We start from the raw sequence: 13,812 nt of genomic DNA, 5'->3' as shown, positions 1-13,812 counted from the left end.
GTGAGAACTGTAGAGATATTCTTTATATGTTCATGGGGAGGTGAGCTCAGTTTCCCCCTACTGCATCATCGTGGTCTCTTCCTGCCGCTATATTTGTTTTAATCACTATCATCATAGTTATATAGTGATATCTCACTGTGGTCTTAATTTTCATTTCCCTAATGTTTCATGTTGAACTTCTTACGTGTCAATTTGCTATCCATATATCTCCTTCAGCAAAAGTCTCTTCTGCCCATTTTGTAACTGATTTGGTTTTTTTCAAGCTATTGAGATTTAAGTATTCTTTATATACTCTGGTTATATCATTTTTTTTTCAGATATGTAGCTTGCAAATATTTTCTCCCTGTCTAGAGATGCTCATCCTCTTTAAAAGATCTCTTACACTGAAAAAGTTTTTGGTTATGATGAAAATAAATTATTATTTTTGCCTTTTATTTATCAAGATTTTGGTATAAAATTTAGCAACTCTTTTCTAGCCCTAGAACTTAATAAACATTTTCATTGGATGTTTGTTCTTGAAAGGTTTATTGTTTTGCATTTTACATTAAAATTCATGATCCATTTCAAGTTAATTATAAGGTGTGAGAATTGCGTCAGGGTTCATTCTTTGCCTATAAATGCCCACTTGCTGCATCACCATTTCTTGAGAAGGCTATCCTTCCAATATTAAATTGCTTTTGCACCTTTGTAAAAAACACATTCATTATACTTGGGTGATTTCTGGGTTTTCTATTCTGTTCCTTTGATCTGTATCTTTATCTCTCTGCCAAAACCACACAGTCTTAATGATAGCTATATAATAAGCCCTATAATCAGACTGATTCCTCCCCCCTTTATTCTTATTTTTCATTGTTTTAACTGTCATAATTCCTTTGCCTTTCCTTATACATTTTGTAACAATATTTTCTAAACCTACAAAAAAGTCCTGCTGATACTTTGCAATGATTTGCTAAACTTGTATTCCAATTTGGGAATAATTGACCTCTTTTCCATATTGGGTTTTCAATCCATGAACATAGTATGTCCCTCCATTTTAAAGATCTCTTTAGATTTATTTGATTTGTGTTTTGTAGTTTTCAGCATATAAGTTTTGTATGAGTTATGTTACATTTGCATGTAAGCGTATCTTTTTAAGTAACTGTAAACGGTTTTGTATTTTCAAATTTAGTGTCCATGTATTTGTTGATAGTGTAGGTTGATTTTGTATGCTGAACTTATTAGTTCTAGGGGGGTTTTTATTATTGCTTTTTAATATTATTTGGGATTTTCTAAGTAGAAGATCATGTCATCCACAAAGAGGACCTATTTATTTTGCTAGGAAATTTCTGATATATTTATGTGGCTTTTTCCCCAATAGCCTGTTAATTTGTATATTATGTAGTTTAGTTGGTTTTCAAATATTGAATCAGTCTTGCATTTCTGGAACTAGCCCTACTTGTTTATGATATATAGTTCTTCCTACATATTGCTGAATTCTATTTATCATTATTTTGTCAAGAATTTGCATCTATATTCATGAGAAATATTGGTCCATAGTTTTCTTTCTTTTTTTGTACTCTCTTTAACTGGTTTTGGTACAAGGGTAATACTAGTTTCCTAGTTTACTAGTTGGGAAGTATTCATTCCTCTTATTCTATTTTGGAAAAAATTTTGTAGAATCGATTTTAATTATTTTTTAAATGTTTGCTAGAATTCTCCAGTGAAACTGTCTGAGGGTTAATTATAAATTCATATTCCTTAATAGCTATTTGGCTATTCAGATTATCTACTTCAATTGTGTGAGTTGTGGTAAGTTTGTACTTTTATAGTACAGTGAGTCCCCTACATAAGAACCTTCAAGTTGTGAGCTTTCAAAGATGCAAATGTGCATTTGCATGTCCAAACATGTAAGTTAGTTCATGTGTCTGGTGTACATTGTCACCTACACGCATCCTCTACAAGGAATTGGGCTTTTGTGTACTTTACTGTACAGTGCTGTACAGAATACAGTAGTACAACATCTTTATTTCAAGCCCAGGATGTGCAGAAGCAAGTGTAAAAGCAACGGTGATGAAGCTGGCACTGCTAAGAAGTCCGAGCTGTTGTATCGTACTACTGTACTTTTCAGGGTACAATAAGATTATATAGTAAGATTAAAAATGTTTATTTTTTGTGTTTGTTGTTTATATATTACTTGTATGAAAAGGATTATAAACCTATTACAGTAGAGTACTATATAGCCTATTGTGTTAGGTTACATAGGCTAAATTTGCTGGGCTTATTAACACATTGGACTTACAAACATGCTCTCGGAATGGAACTTGTTTGCGTGTAGGGGACTTACTGTAGTTGTTGCTAAATCTATGTTTATAGAGCTGTTTGCAGTATGCCATGATTATCTTTTGAAGTCTGCATGGTCTTCAGTGATGTAATAGGGGCAGAGCAGGCACACAGCTGTTAGTGAGCGAACAGTAGCAGTCCTGCTTGGCCATTGGTTGGCACTGAAGTGGGCCCCTCCCTCAAGTGAGCGACCATTAGTGAGCAACTGTTAGGGAGACGCTGTTATCAAGCAACCATGAGCAGTCCCATTCAGCCATTGGTTGGAATCACCAGTGGGCTTCCTACTCCCAATCCTCTGTCTAAAAGAAGCCTGAATTCAGACTGAGTGAAGATGTGTTACCAAGCCCAAGCTTGTTCTTGTCCCCCAAACCATCTTGTTCCAGTTCAAATTCAGGCTTTTTTATACAGAGGTGGGGGAATGGGTGGAGCACATGTCAGCACTGACCAATGGCTGAGCAGGCCTGCTATGTAAGTCATGCCTGCCCCACTCCATTTCAGATATTTTTTTGAGACACTAGTCTACCGTCTTTTCAGCCTGCTAATTTTCAGGTTAAAGTCACTATTTCTTGCCTCAACAGCTTGTCTCTTGACTTATTGGCCTGTTATGTGGTGAGTAGAGCAAGCTTGGACTTGGTAACAATTGTAATAAAGTCAGTCAGGAGCCTTGCTGCTTGTGGCCTACTCCTCTGATTGGGGAATTTTGGGATCAGGCCCTAACAACTGCTAAGACCACTTTTCCTGAGGATCTTCTCTTCAAAATTTCCTGAAGTGGAACTAGCTGCCTCAGCACTTGGCAGTTGGAAAAAAGAATTGACATTTGGGAGTTGACAGGCTCTATATAGTAGGGTGTTTGGGCTTTTCCTTAGGGGGAAAAGCCAATTTGCTTTGCATTTGTTTGGGGGTACCCTGTTGGAGAGGGAAATTGTTGCTGGACTCTACCTGATTTGTGAACTGTTTCATTGCTTTCGTTTTGTGTTTATTCATGATGGAATCTGTCTGTGCTTTTGATATTGGTATATGCTTATGATTTTCGTGTTTTGTTGCTTTTAAATTTAAATATGGAAAATGCTCCATCTGTCCCTAAGGAAAGTCCTTGGGAGCATATCTTAAATAAAAGAGCAAAATATAGCTGTGGGCTTGTGACTAAGAAAGAGATGATATTCTATTGTAATAGTGTGTTGTCCCAATATATGTTAGGATCAGAAGAGCAATGGCCTTTGAATGGCTCACTGAGCAGGGCAATTTCCCTTGTGCTGATATCTCATAGGAGGCCTTAAATTAATACATGTGGCCAACCAGCTGAGTTTCTATGGATGCACAAGCCATTCTTAACTTTGTGTGTGCATGCTAAATTGCTTCAGTCATGTCTGACTCTTTGCAGTCCTATGGACTATAGCCTGCTAGGCTCCTCTGTCCATGGAATTTTCCAGGAAAGAATACTGGAGCAGGTTGCCATGCTGTTCTCCAGGGGATTTTCCCAACCCAAGGATCAAACCTGTGTCTCTTCCATCTCCTCCATTGACAGACAGGTTCTTTACCACTAGCACCACCTGGGAAGCCCATTCTCAACTTCAACATTTGCTTATTGGAAAAACTGTGCTGATTGAGAGGACCCCCTCTACATGCCTGAACTTTTCACTTCTGTCTTTGTTACTCACCATCCCTCTTGGGCAGACATTCACACTCTCAAGAGCATAATGTTTACTGAAAGGAGGGTGGACATTGACAAGGCTAGAGAGAAAGAGCACCAGCTTCATCTAGCAGATCCAGATGGAACTCCAGAAGCAAATCTGGAAGTTCTGGACTTCCCTGGTGGTCCAGTGGTTAAGAATCCACTTACCAGTGCAGAGGACACGGGTTCAATCACTGGTCCAGGAAGATTCCTCATGCTGTGGGGCAACTAAGCCTGTGTGCCACAGCTATTGAGCCCATGTGCTGCAACTACTGAAGCTCACGTGCCCTAGAGCTCCACCACAAGAGAAGTCAATGCAATGAGAAGCCTGCACACCACAACTAGAGAGTAAACCTAACTCACTGCGAGTAGAGAACAGTAATAACAACCATGTACAGCAACGAACACTCAGCACAGCCAATAAATAATAAAAATATAAAACAAAAATCCCCAAACCTGGCAATTCCCCTTGCTGAGGGTGGCTGGGATTCTAATAATGGAGATATGCCACTCCTAAAGCATTATAGGAAGTGTATCTTAGTAGGTCTTTGAAAGGGAGTTCAGTTCAGTTCAGTTCAGTCACTCAGTTGTGTCTGACTCTTTGCGACCCCGTGAACTGCAGCACGCCAGGCCTCCGTGTCCATCACCAACTACCGGAGTTTACCCAAACTCATGTCCATTGAGTCGGTGATGCCATCCAACCATCTCATCCTCTGTCATCCCCTTCTCCTCCTGCTCTCAATCTTCCCCAACATCAGAGGTTTTTCAAATAAGTCAGCACTTTGCATCAGGTGGCCAGAGTAGTGGCGTTTCAGCTTCAACATCAGTCCTTCCAATGAACACCCAGGACTGATCTCTTTTAGGATGGACTGGTTGGATCTCTTTGCAATCCAAGGGACTCTCAAGAGTCTTCTCCAACACCACAGTTCAAAAGCATCAATTTTCAGCTTTCTTTACAGTCCAACTCTCATATCTATACATGACTACTGGAAAAACCAAGTCTTGACTAGATGGACCTTTGTTGGCAAAGAAATGTCTCTGCTTTTTAATATGCTATCTAGGTTGGTCATAACTTTCCTTCCAAGGAGCAAGAGTCTTTTAGCTTCATGGCTGCAGTCACCATCTGCAGTGATTTTGGAGCCCCCAAAAATAAAATCAGCCACTGTTTCCACTGTTTCCCCACCTATCTGCCATGAAGTGATGGGACCAGATGCCATGATCTTAGTTTTCTGAATGTTGAGCTTTAAGCCAACTTTTTCACTCTCCTCTTTCACTTTCATCAAAGGCTCTTTAGTTCTTCTTCCCTTTCTGCCATAAGGGTGGTGTCATCTGCATATCTGAGGTTATTGATATCCCTCCCAGGAATCTTGATTCCAGCTTGTGCTTCATCCAGCCCAGCGTTTCTCATGATGCACTCTGCATATAAGTTCAATAAGCAGGGTGACAATATACAGCCTTGACGTACTCCTTTTCCTATTTGGAACCATTCTGCTGTTCTATGCCCAGTTCTACCTGTTGCTTCCTGACCTGCATATAGGTTTCTCAAGAGGCAGGTCAGGTGGTCTGGTATTCCCATTTCTTTCAGAATTTTCCACAGTTTATTGTGATCCATGCAGTCAAAGGCTTTGCCATAGTCAATAAAGCAGAAATAGATATTTTTCTGGAACTCTCTTGCTTTTTCGATGATCCAGCGGATGTTGGCAATTTGATCTCTGGTTCCTCTGCCCTTTCTAAAACCAGCTTGAACATCTGGAAGTTCACAGTTCACGTATTGCTGAAGCCTGGCTTGGAGAATTTTGAGCGTTACTTTACTAGCATGTGAGATGCATGCAATTGTGAGGTGGTTTGAGCATTCTTTGGCATTACATAGGCCAAAGAGTAAAAAACAACCCAAATGTTTAGGGTTTCTAGAAAGAATTTACCAAGCTTATAGGCACTACATGGATGCAGACTCTGAGGCTCCTCAAAATATAAGGATGGTAAATATGACCTTCATTGGCGAAAGCACCCCAGATATAAGAAGCAAATTACAAAAGTTAAATGTTGTATTTGGAATGAACCCTTCTCAATTGGTAGACATTGCTTTTAAGGTGTTGAACAGCAGGGAACAAAGACAGAACCAAGATGATCAAGAAGTAACACCACTTTCCTGGCAGAAGCATTGAATTCCCAGAAGGTGAGTAACCTGAAGAGAGGTTAGCCGTACCACTGGGGGAGGAGCAATGTGCTTACTGCGGGGAGGAAGGGCTTTGGAAAAGATATTGCCCTAGGCTACTGTGTGGATCTCGATAAACTGTAGAAAATTCTGAAAAAGATGGGACTACCAGACCACCTGACCTGCCTCTTGAAAAACCTGTATTCAGGTCAGGAAGCAACAGGTAGAACTGGACATGGAACAACAGACTGGTTCCAAATAGGAAAAGGAGTACGTCAAGGCTGAATATTGTCACCTTGCTTATTGAACTTGTATGCAGAGTGCATCATGAGAAACGCTGGGCTGGATGAAGCACAAGCTGGAATCAAGATTCCTGGGAGGGATATCAATAACCTCAGATATGCAGATGACACCACCCTTATGGCAGAAAGGGAAGAAGAACTAAAGAGCCTCTTGATGAAAGTGAAAGAGGAGAGTGAAAAAGTGGGCTTAAAACTCAACATTCAGAAAACTAAGATCATGGCATCTGGTCCCATCACTTCATGGCAAATAGATTGGGAAACAGTAGAAACAGTGGCTGATTTTATTTTGGGGGGCTCCAAAATCACTGCAGATGGTAACTGCTGCTGTGAAATTAAAAGACCCTTACTCCTTGGAAGAAAAGTTATGACCAACCTAGACAGCATATTAGAAAACAGAGACATTACTCTGCCAACAAAGGTCTGTCTAGTCACTGCTATGGCTTTTCCAGTAGTCATGTATGTATGTGACAGTTGGACTATAAAGAAAGCTGAGTGCCGAAGAACTGATGCTTTTGAACTGTGGTGTTGGAGAAGACTCTTGAGAGTCCCTTGGACTGCAAGGCGATCCCACCAGTCCATTTTAAAGGAGATCAATCCTGAGTGTTCATTGGAAGGACTGATGTTGAAGCTGAAACTCCAATACTTTGGCCACCTGATGTGAAGAACTGACTCATTTGAAAACACCCTGATGCTGGGAAAGATTGAAGGCAGGAGGGGAAGGGGATGACAGAGGATGAGATGGTTGGATGGCATCACCAACTCAATGGACATGAGTTTGGATAAACTCCGGGAGTTGGTGATGGATGGGGGGCTGGCATGCTGCAGTCCACAGGGTCGCAAAGAGTAGGACATGACTGAGTCACTGAACTGAACTGAACTGAAGAAATAAGAAAGAAAACAATAAAAGGAAGACAGGAGCCTCTCATATGGTAGAAAGAGAGGAACCCTCTTATGGGGCCCCAACAGAAGCCCCAGATAACTCTGATAGTGGGGGAAAAGTTGATTAAGTTTCTGATAGATATGGGTGCAACATACTCTGTGAAGGGGGCTTCCCAGGTGGTGCTAATAGGAAAGAATCTGTCTGCCAGTGCAGAAGATATAAGAGACATGGGTTCAGTCCCTGGATTGGAAAGATCCCCTGGAGGAGGGAATGGCAACCCACTCTAGTATTCTTTTTTTTTTTTTTTCAATTGAAGGATAATTGCTTTACAGAATTTTTCTGTTTTCTGTCAAACCTCAACATGAATCAGCTATAGATATACATATAACCCCTCCATTTTGAATCTACCTCCCGTCTCCCCCACTCTAGCATTGTTGTCTGAAGAATCCCATGGACAGTAGAGCCTGGCAGGCTACTGTTCATAGGGTCCCAGAGAGTTGGATACAACTGAAGAGACTTAGCGTACATGCATACTCTGTGGTAAATACCAAGATGGCACAGGAAACATTTCAGTCCATCCTGGTTTTGGGAACTTCTGGAGAAGTACAAAATTGTTCTTTCTTACAACCTCTAGAATCCCAATAAGGGGACCTCACCCTGAAACTCAGTGTTTTATATATACCACTGTTGGGCTGAGATCTCCTTTGTAAGTTAAACATGCAGGTAACTTTTTTTGCCAGGACAGCTTAACATCAAGGTCCCAAGAGAGCGTACTGTAAGCCTGAAGTGGCATTCATGCACACTCAGACAGAGCTCTTTCTGCTGAGGTCTACAAAAAGTAAAGCTGGAAGGGTGGGCTGATGGCATCCAGGGAAAAACACATGACCAATATAAATCCCATTTAAAAGGAACATTGGGACACCTAATCTAAAATAATATCCTCTGAGGCAAGAGGCTCAGAAGGGAATTAAGGCAATTCTCAAGAAGTTTTGAAAACAAGACTGATTAAACCTTGCAGTGTCCCCATATAACCACCGTATCCTCCCAGTCAAAAAGCCGAACTCAATAGAGTATTGCTTTGTCTGAGACTATTAATGACAGGACCCCCTTGCAGGTACAAGATTTGCACCCCGTGGAAGCTAATCTATACATTCTGCTCACAACTATTACAGGAGAGTACAACTAGTTCTCAGTTTTGGACTTGAAAACACTTTTTTTCTGCATTCCTACTGCATAAAAATCACAGCAGCTTGTGAATGGCAAGACCCAGAAACACAGTAGTGAAAAACTGAGAAAATGAATTATATGTTAAAGAGGAGCATTGACAAAATTTGTCAAGAGACTAATTTAACTTGGGATAAGGCATCACCAGTCGCCCTGCTATAGATCAGAGTAGTTTCCAGAAGTAGACTTAAATTAAGCCCCTTTGAACTATTGTATGGTATGCCATTCTAGGTGTCTGCCAAGGTGGGAGGATCTATAAATGCTCTGAAATATCTAGCAGTTGCCAATTATCCTAAAACTCTGGGCACTATACTAACCTCTGTTCATGAGTTTTCCTTCAACAGGCCTGGTTAATCAAATGAGATAGCCTTACATTCTTTCCAGCCTGGAGACCAAATCCTTCTTAAAACCTGGAGAGAACAAGCTCCTGAGCACCAGTTGATTGCAAAGTGAAAGGAACACACGTGGTCCCACTTACCATGCACTCATCTTTGAAGTTAGCTGGAGTAAAGCCATAGATTCATCACACTCGGGTTAAAGCAGCCCCAGTGTCATCAGAAAATGACCCAGCTCCTGAGAGGACAGTGGGTTTGTGAACCCTTAAAAGGATTAAGTTTGCTCTTAATCCTTTTAAAGTATAAGTATTGTATAAGTATTAAAGTAAAAGTATAAGTATTGAGATTAAAATTTCATTGTAGAAGGAATTTCATCAGATTCAAATAGTCATAGATAAAGAAAAAGAATTGGATTACTTACTAAAAATTTTGAGGAGTATTCTGGACACAAAACTGACCAATTCTATTTCACCTCTTCATTACTCCTGTTTAGTAGGATGTAGCCAGAAATATTGTTGCTCCTTTTCCCACATGATTGTGGAATGGACATTGACAGTGGGGAATTGTGATATGGTCAGGGCAGGTGCACGGCTGTTATCAGTCCGGCTCAGGCATTGGTTGGAATCACAGTGGACTCCTCCCCTCCCCTTCCTCTGTATAGGAGGAGTCCAAATTTCCTCTGAGGGAAGATAATTTTTTTTGAGACAGTAGTCCATCTTCTAGGTCAGCTAGCTTTCCAATTGAAGTCATTATTCTTTGCCCCAACAACTTCTCATTTATTGACCTGTTGTGCTAACAGCAGAGCAAATTTGGTGACAGCATTTCACTCCAATATTAGTAATTTATGTATTACAGCTTCTAAGAACTATTATTGAAAAGGTACTAGTAGTCTTGGGCTTCCCTGGTAGCTCAGATAGTAAAAAATCAGCCTGTAGTGCAGGAGACCCGGGTTCGATCCCTGGGTTGGGAAGATGCCCTGGAGAAGAGAATGGCAACCCTCTCCAGTATTCTTGCCTGGAGAATCCCAAGGACAGAGGAGCCAGATGGGCTACAGTCCATGGGGTTGCAAAGACTGAATGACTAACACTTTTTTTTCCCTTTGTCCCTTTGTCTTTGTTTCCCTTTGTCACTCTTGCAGTCTGTCAATTTTACCAGTCTTGTCAAAGAATAAACTCTTTGCTCCATTGATTTTCTCTCTTTTTATTTTGCAATTTCATTGATTCTGTTTTTCATTATTTCCTTCCTTGTGCTAGCTTTGGGTTTATTTTGCTCTTGTTTTCCTAGCTTCATGAGGGAGCGATTGGGTAATTTGAGATACCTCTTTTCTCTGTGTGCATTTATTGCTATAAATTCCCCTTCTAGTGCTGCTTTAACTGTGTCCCATAAATCTTGATATGTTTTGTTATCATTTTTATTTATTTCACTCTTAAAATTTTTCCTTGGGATTTCCTTTTTTTGATCCATGGATTATTTAGAATGTGTGGAGGTTTTCTTATTATTCATTATAGATTTCTAGTTTGATTGCTAGGCAAATGGTCTTTTATTCCTTTCTGTGCCCTCCCAGCCAATCATAGCTCCTCTCCTGGGTAGGTGTGATAGGTGTCACAGTGGAACTCTTGTGACATCACTGCCCCTTCCCCAGTTACTTTATTCAGGAAATTGCTTCTTATCCTGCCCAGCCCAACTCCCAATCTGTGCTTCCCTTTTTCTAGCTCCTGTTTCCATCTCACCCCATCCTACCCTCATCCATCCAGAGTAAAGTTGATTGTACATTTGCATAACACAAAAATAACTGAGGTGCAAAGAGAATAATATTGCCACAAGTTGGTAGCTCAGATGTGCAAATGCAATGAGCAGAAATACAGAGAAATGAAGCCTCAAGGAGAGTGCCAAGGCTTAGGGACTCAGACAAGGAAGGGTGAGGCACTGAAGTCTGGGACTCTGGACCCGGGAAACAGAGTGGCAGCCACGGGAAGCATAGCAATTCAGGGTCTCAGCAGCTCTGGGGAACATAGGTGAGGTCTGACTGAGGGAACCCAGATATTCCTGGGTCCATGGTGGTCAGCACTAGGACCAGCCTGAAGAAGATACACTGGGATAGGTGGGGGATGACTCTGTCTTTGGAAGACCTTGATGCTGATGGGGTCATCCTGGAAGGGACTAGGCAGGTGGGGCAGTGGGCATTCTGGCTGTGTGAACAGAGGTCTGAGATTCCTCCTGCAGGGAACACCATCTGTGAATCAACCCTGGGTGATGGCCAGGAAAGAGGCTCATTTCTTTTCTTTTTTCTTTGGCCATGCTGTCTGGCTTGTAGGATCTTAGTTCCCTCACCAGGGATTGAACCTGAGCCTTTGGCAGTGAAAGAGCAGAGTCCTAAACATGGGACAGCCAAGGAATTCCCAAAGTCTCCTTTTTATTATTTTCTATTTTTAAAATAAAATTTGCTCATTCAACATAGATTGAACAAATAACTTCTAACAGGTTTTATTTCAGGAAACAGCCACCTCCTCCCCTGGCCTGTCCCCATTGTCCACCTCCTTTAGAAACCCATTTTTCCTATTTGAACTAAGCCACAAAGATCTTCTCTAATATTCTCTCCCTCTCCCTATGCCCCAGCTCCACCAGCTTTAGTCCAAGGCATCCTGCTGTCTCCCATCTGCTGTGTGAGCACTTAGATCTCACAATTGCCACATTGCCATTTGTTGCAATATTTTGGGTCATAGTGTCCTTGCTCTAAGGCAGTGTTTTTTTCTGGTGAGTGTTTTCAGTGAGCTTTGATTTGCTTTTTTCCCCCCAAGTCTTCTTTTTGTAGTTTTTTATATCTCTCCCCAGCTCTTTCTTATTTTTGTATGAGGTTGTTTTTCCCAAATCAGTTTTTAGCAGGGAGTTCATCTAGAGGAACATTGAGTGCTGTGGCCTAGGGTCTCAGAATTTCTAGAAGCTGAGGTTTTTGTGGGTGTGTGTTTTTCTTTATTTTAAGAAATGAAATACAGTAGCTAACATGAAAAAGGGCTTCGCTAGTGGCCCGGTGGTAAATAATCCACCTGCCAATGCAGGAGACATGGGTTTGGTCCCTCGGTCAGCAAGATCCCCTGGAAAAGAAAATGGATACCCACACCTGTATTCTTGCCTGGGGAATTCCATGGACAGAGGAGCCTGGCAGGCTACAGTCCATGGGGTCACAAGAGTTCAACATGACCTAGCAACTAAGCAACAACAAAAACAGGAAAAAAAAACCCAAATAAATTGCATATGTGAGGTAGAAAGAGAACTAATCATGGAAGCATTCCCAGTGTAGCTATCTCTCAGCTCTTGAACAGTTCAGTTCAGTTCAGTTGCTCAGTCATGTCTGACTCTTTGTGACCCCATGGACTGCAGCACACCAGGCCTCCCTGTCCATCACAAACTCCCGGAGTTTACTCAAACTCATATCCATTGAGTCAGCGATGCCATCCAACTCTCTCAGTCTCAGTCATCCCTTCTTCTCTGTTGTCCCACCTTCAATCTTTCCCAACATCAGGGTCTTTTCAAATGAGTCAATTCTTCACATCACGTGGCCAAAGTATTGAAGTTTCAGCTTCAACATCAATCCTTCCAATGAACACTCAGGACTGATCTCCCTTAGGATGGACTGGTGGGATCTCCTTGCAGTCCAAGGGACTCTCATGAGTCTTCTCCGACATCACAGTTCAAAGGCATCAATTCTTCGGCACTCTTCGGCACATAGCTTTCCTTATAGTCCAACTGTTATATCCATACATGTCTACTGGAAAAACCATAGCCTTGACTAGACAGACCTTTGTGGCAAAGTAATGTCTCTACTTTTTAATATGCTGTCTAGGTTGGTCATAGCTTTTCTTCCAAGGAGCAAGTGTCTTTTAATTTCAAGGCTGCAGTCACCATCTGCAGTGATTTTTGAGCCCAAGAAAATAAGTCTGTCACTAGTGTTTGTCGTGGAGTAAAATTGAAGCTTTGTTTTTACCTAGACACTCCAAGGACAAAGCTAGCAGTAAAAGCTGAGTTCTGCTAAAGTAGAGAGATAAGGTGCCCGCTCTAGAGATTAAGGAAATCTTCCCTGTCTGCATATGTGCAGGCAAGCTTCTTGGAGGTGGAAAAGGGAGGGGCCCCCACCATATAATAAGTGTAGATATATCCCCACAGGCCTCTGCAGTGGAATCCATCTTAGCAAAAAGTTGCACATGCATCTTTGGGGAGGGTCTGAGGACAAATCAGGTGTGAAAAAAGAAACAGGTTAATTGGCCAAATGTAAACAAAGACTTGGAAGGACTGTCCTATGTAAGTGATTTAAATCACCTCTTCACCATGCTCGTCATTCAGGATGCCCACACTCCTGATTGTGTATTTCTGCTTTGTTTCTGTCTTCAGTAAACAAACTGTTTATGTGCTCTTCCCACATGTTACGCTGTGTCTGTAACAATAAACCTTGTACCTATTTTTACAGGTTTTGCCTCCTTGAAATATCATTGCTTTCAAACAGGGGAAAGAACCAGGATCACTTTGCTTCTAGCCTGTCATCCCTGGTTGTTTGATGGCTAGGATTCCTGGTTTTCATCCAGGCTACCCAGGTTTAATTCCTAGGCAGGAAATTAAGATCTCTCTTCAGGACTGCTCACTGCTGCTTCTCTGAGATCAGTGCCGGATCCAGTGTAAATGAATTCCTTCTATTCTACTTCCCAGCAAATACATGAATTTTTGCATTAAAATTAACCCTTCATTTTTCATCCAGCTGACAGTAACAGGTAACTGTAGGCTATTCATAAAAATAAGTCTCCATTTCCTCCTTTATCAAAATGTTTTTTAAGCTTCCCATGTGTCACTAGTGGTAAAGAACTCGCCTGCCAATGCAGGAGATATGAGAGATGCAGTTTCGATCCCTTTGGTTGGGAAGATTCCTGGAGAAGGAA

The sequence above is a fragment of the Cervus canadensis genome, chromosome 10 (assembly GCF_019320065.1).
Source record: "Cervus canadensis isolate Bull #8, Minnesota chromosome 10, ASM1932006v1, whole genome shotgun sequence".
In the NCBI taxonomy this organism is placed as follows: domain Eukaryota; kingdom Metazoa; phylum Chordata; class Mammalia; order Artiodactyla; family Cervidae; genus Cervus; species Cervus canadensis.
The sequence above is the reverse complement of the archived record's forward strand: the minus strand, read 5'-3'. Positions refer to the sequence as shown.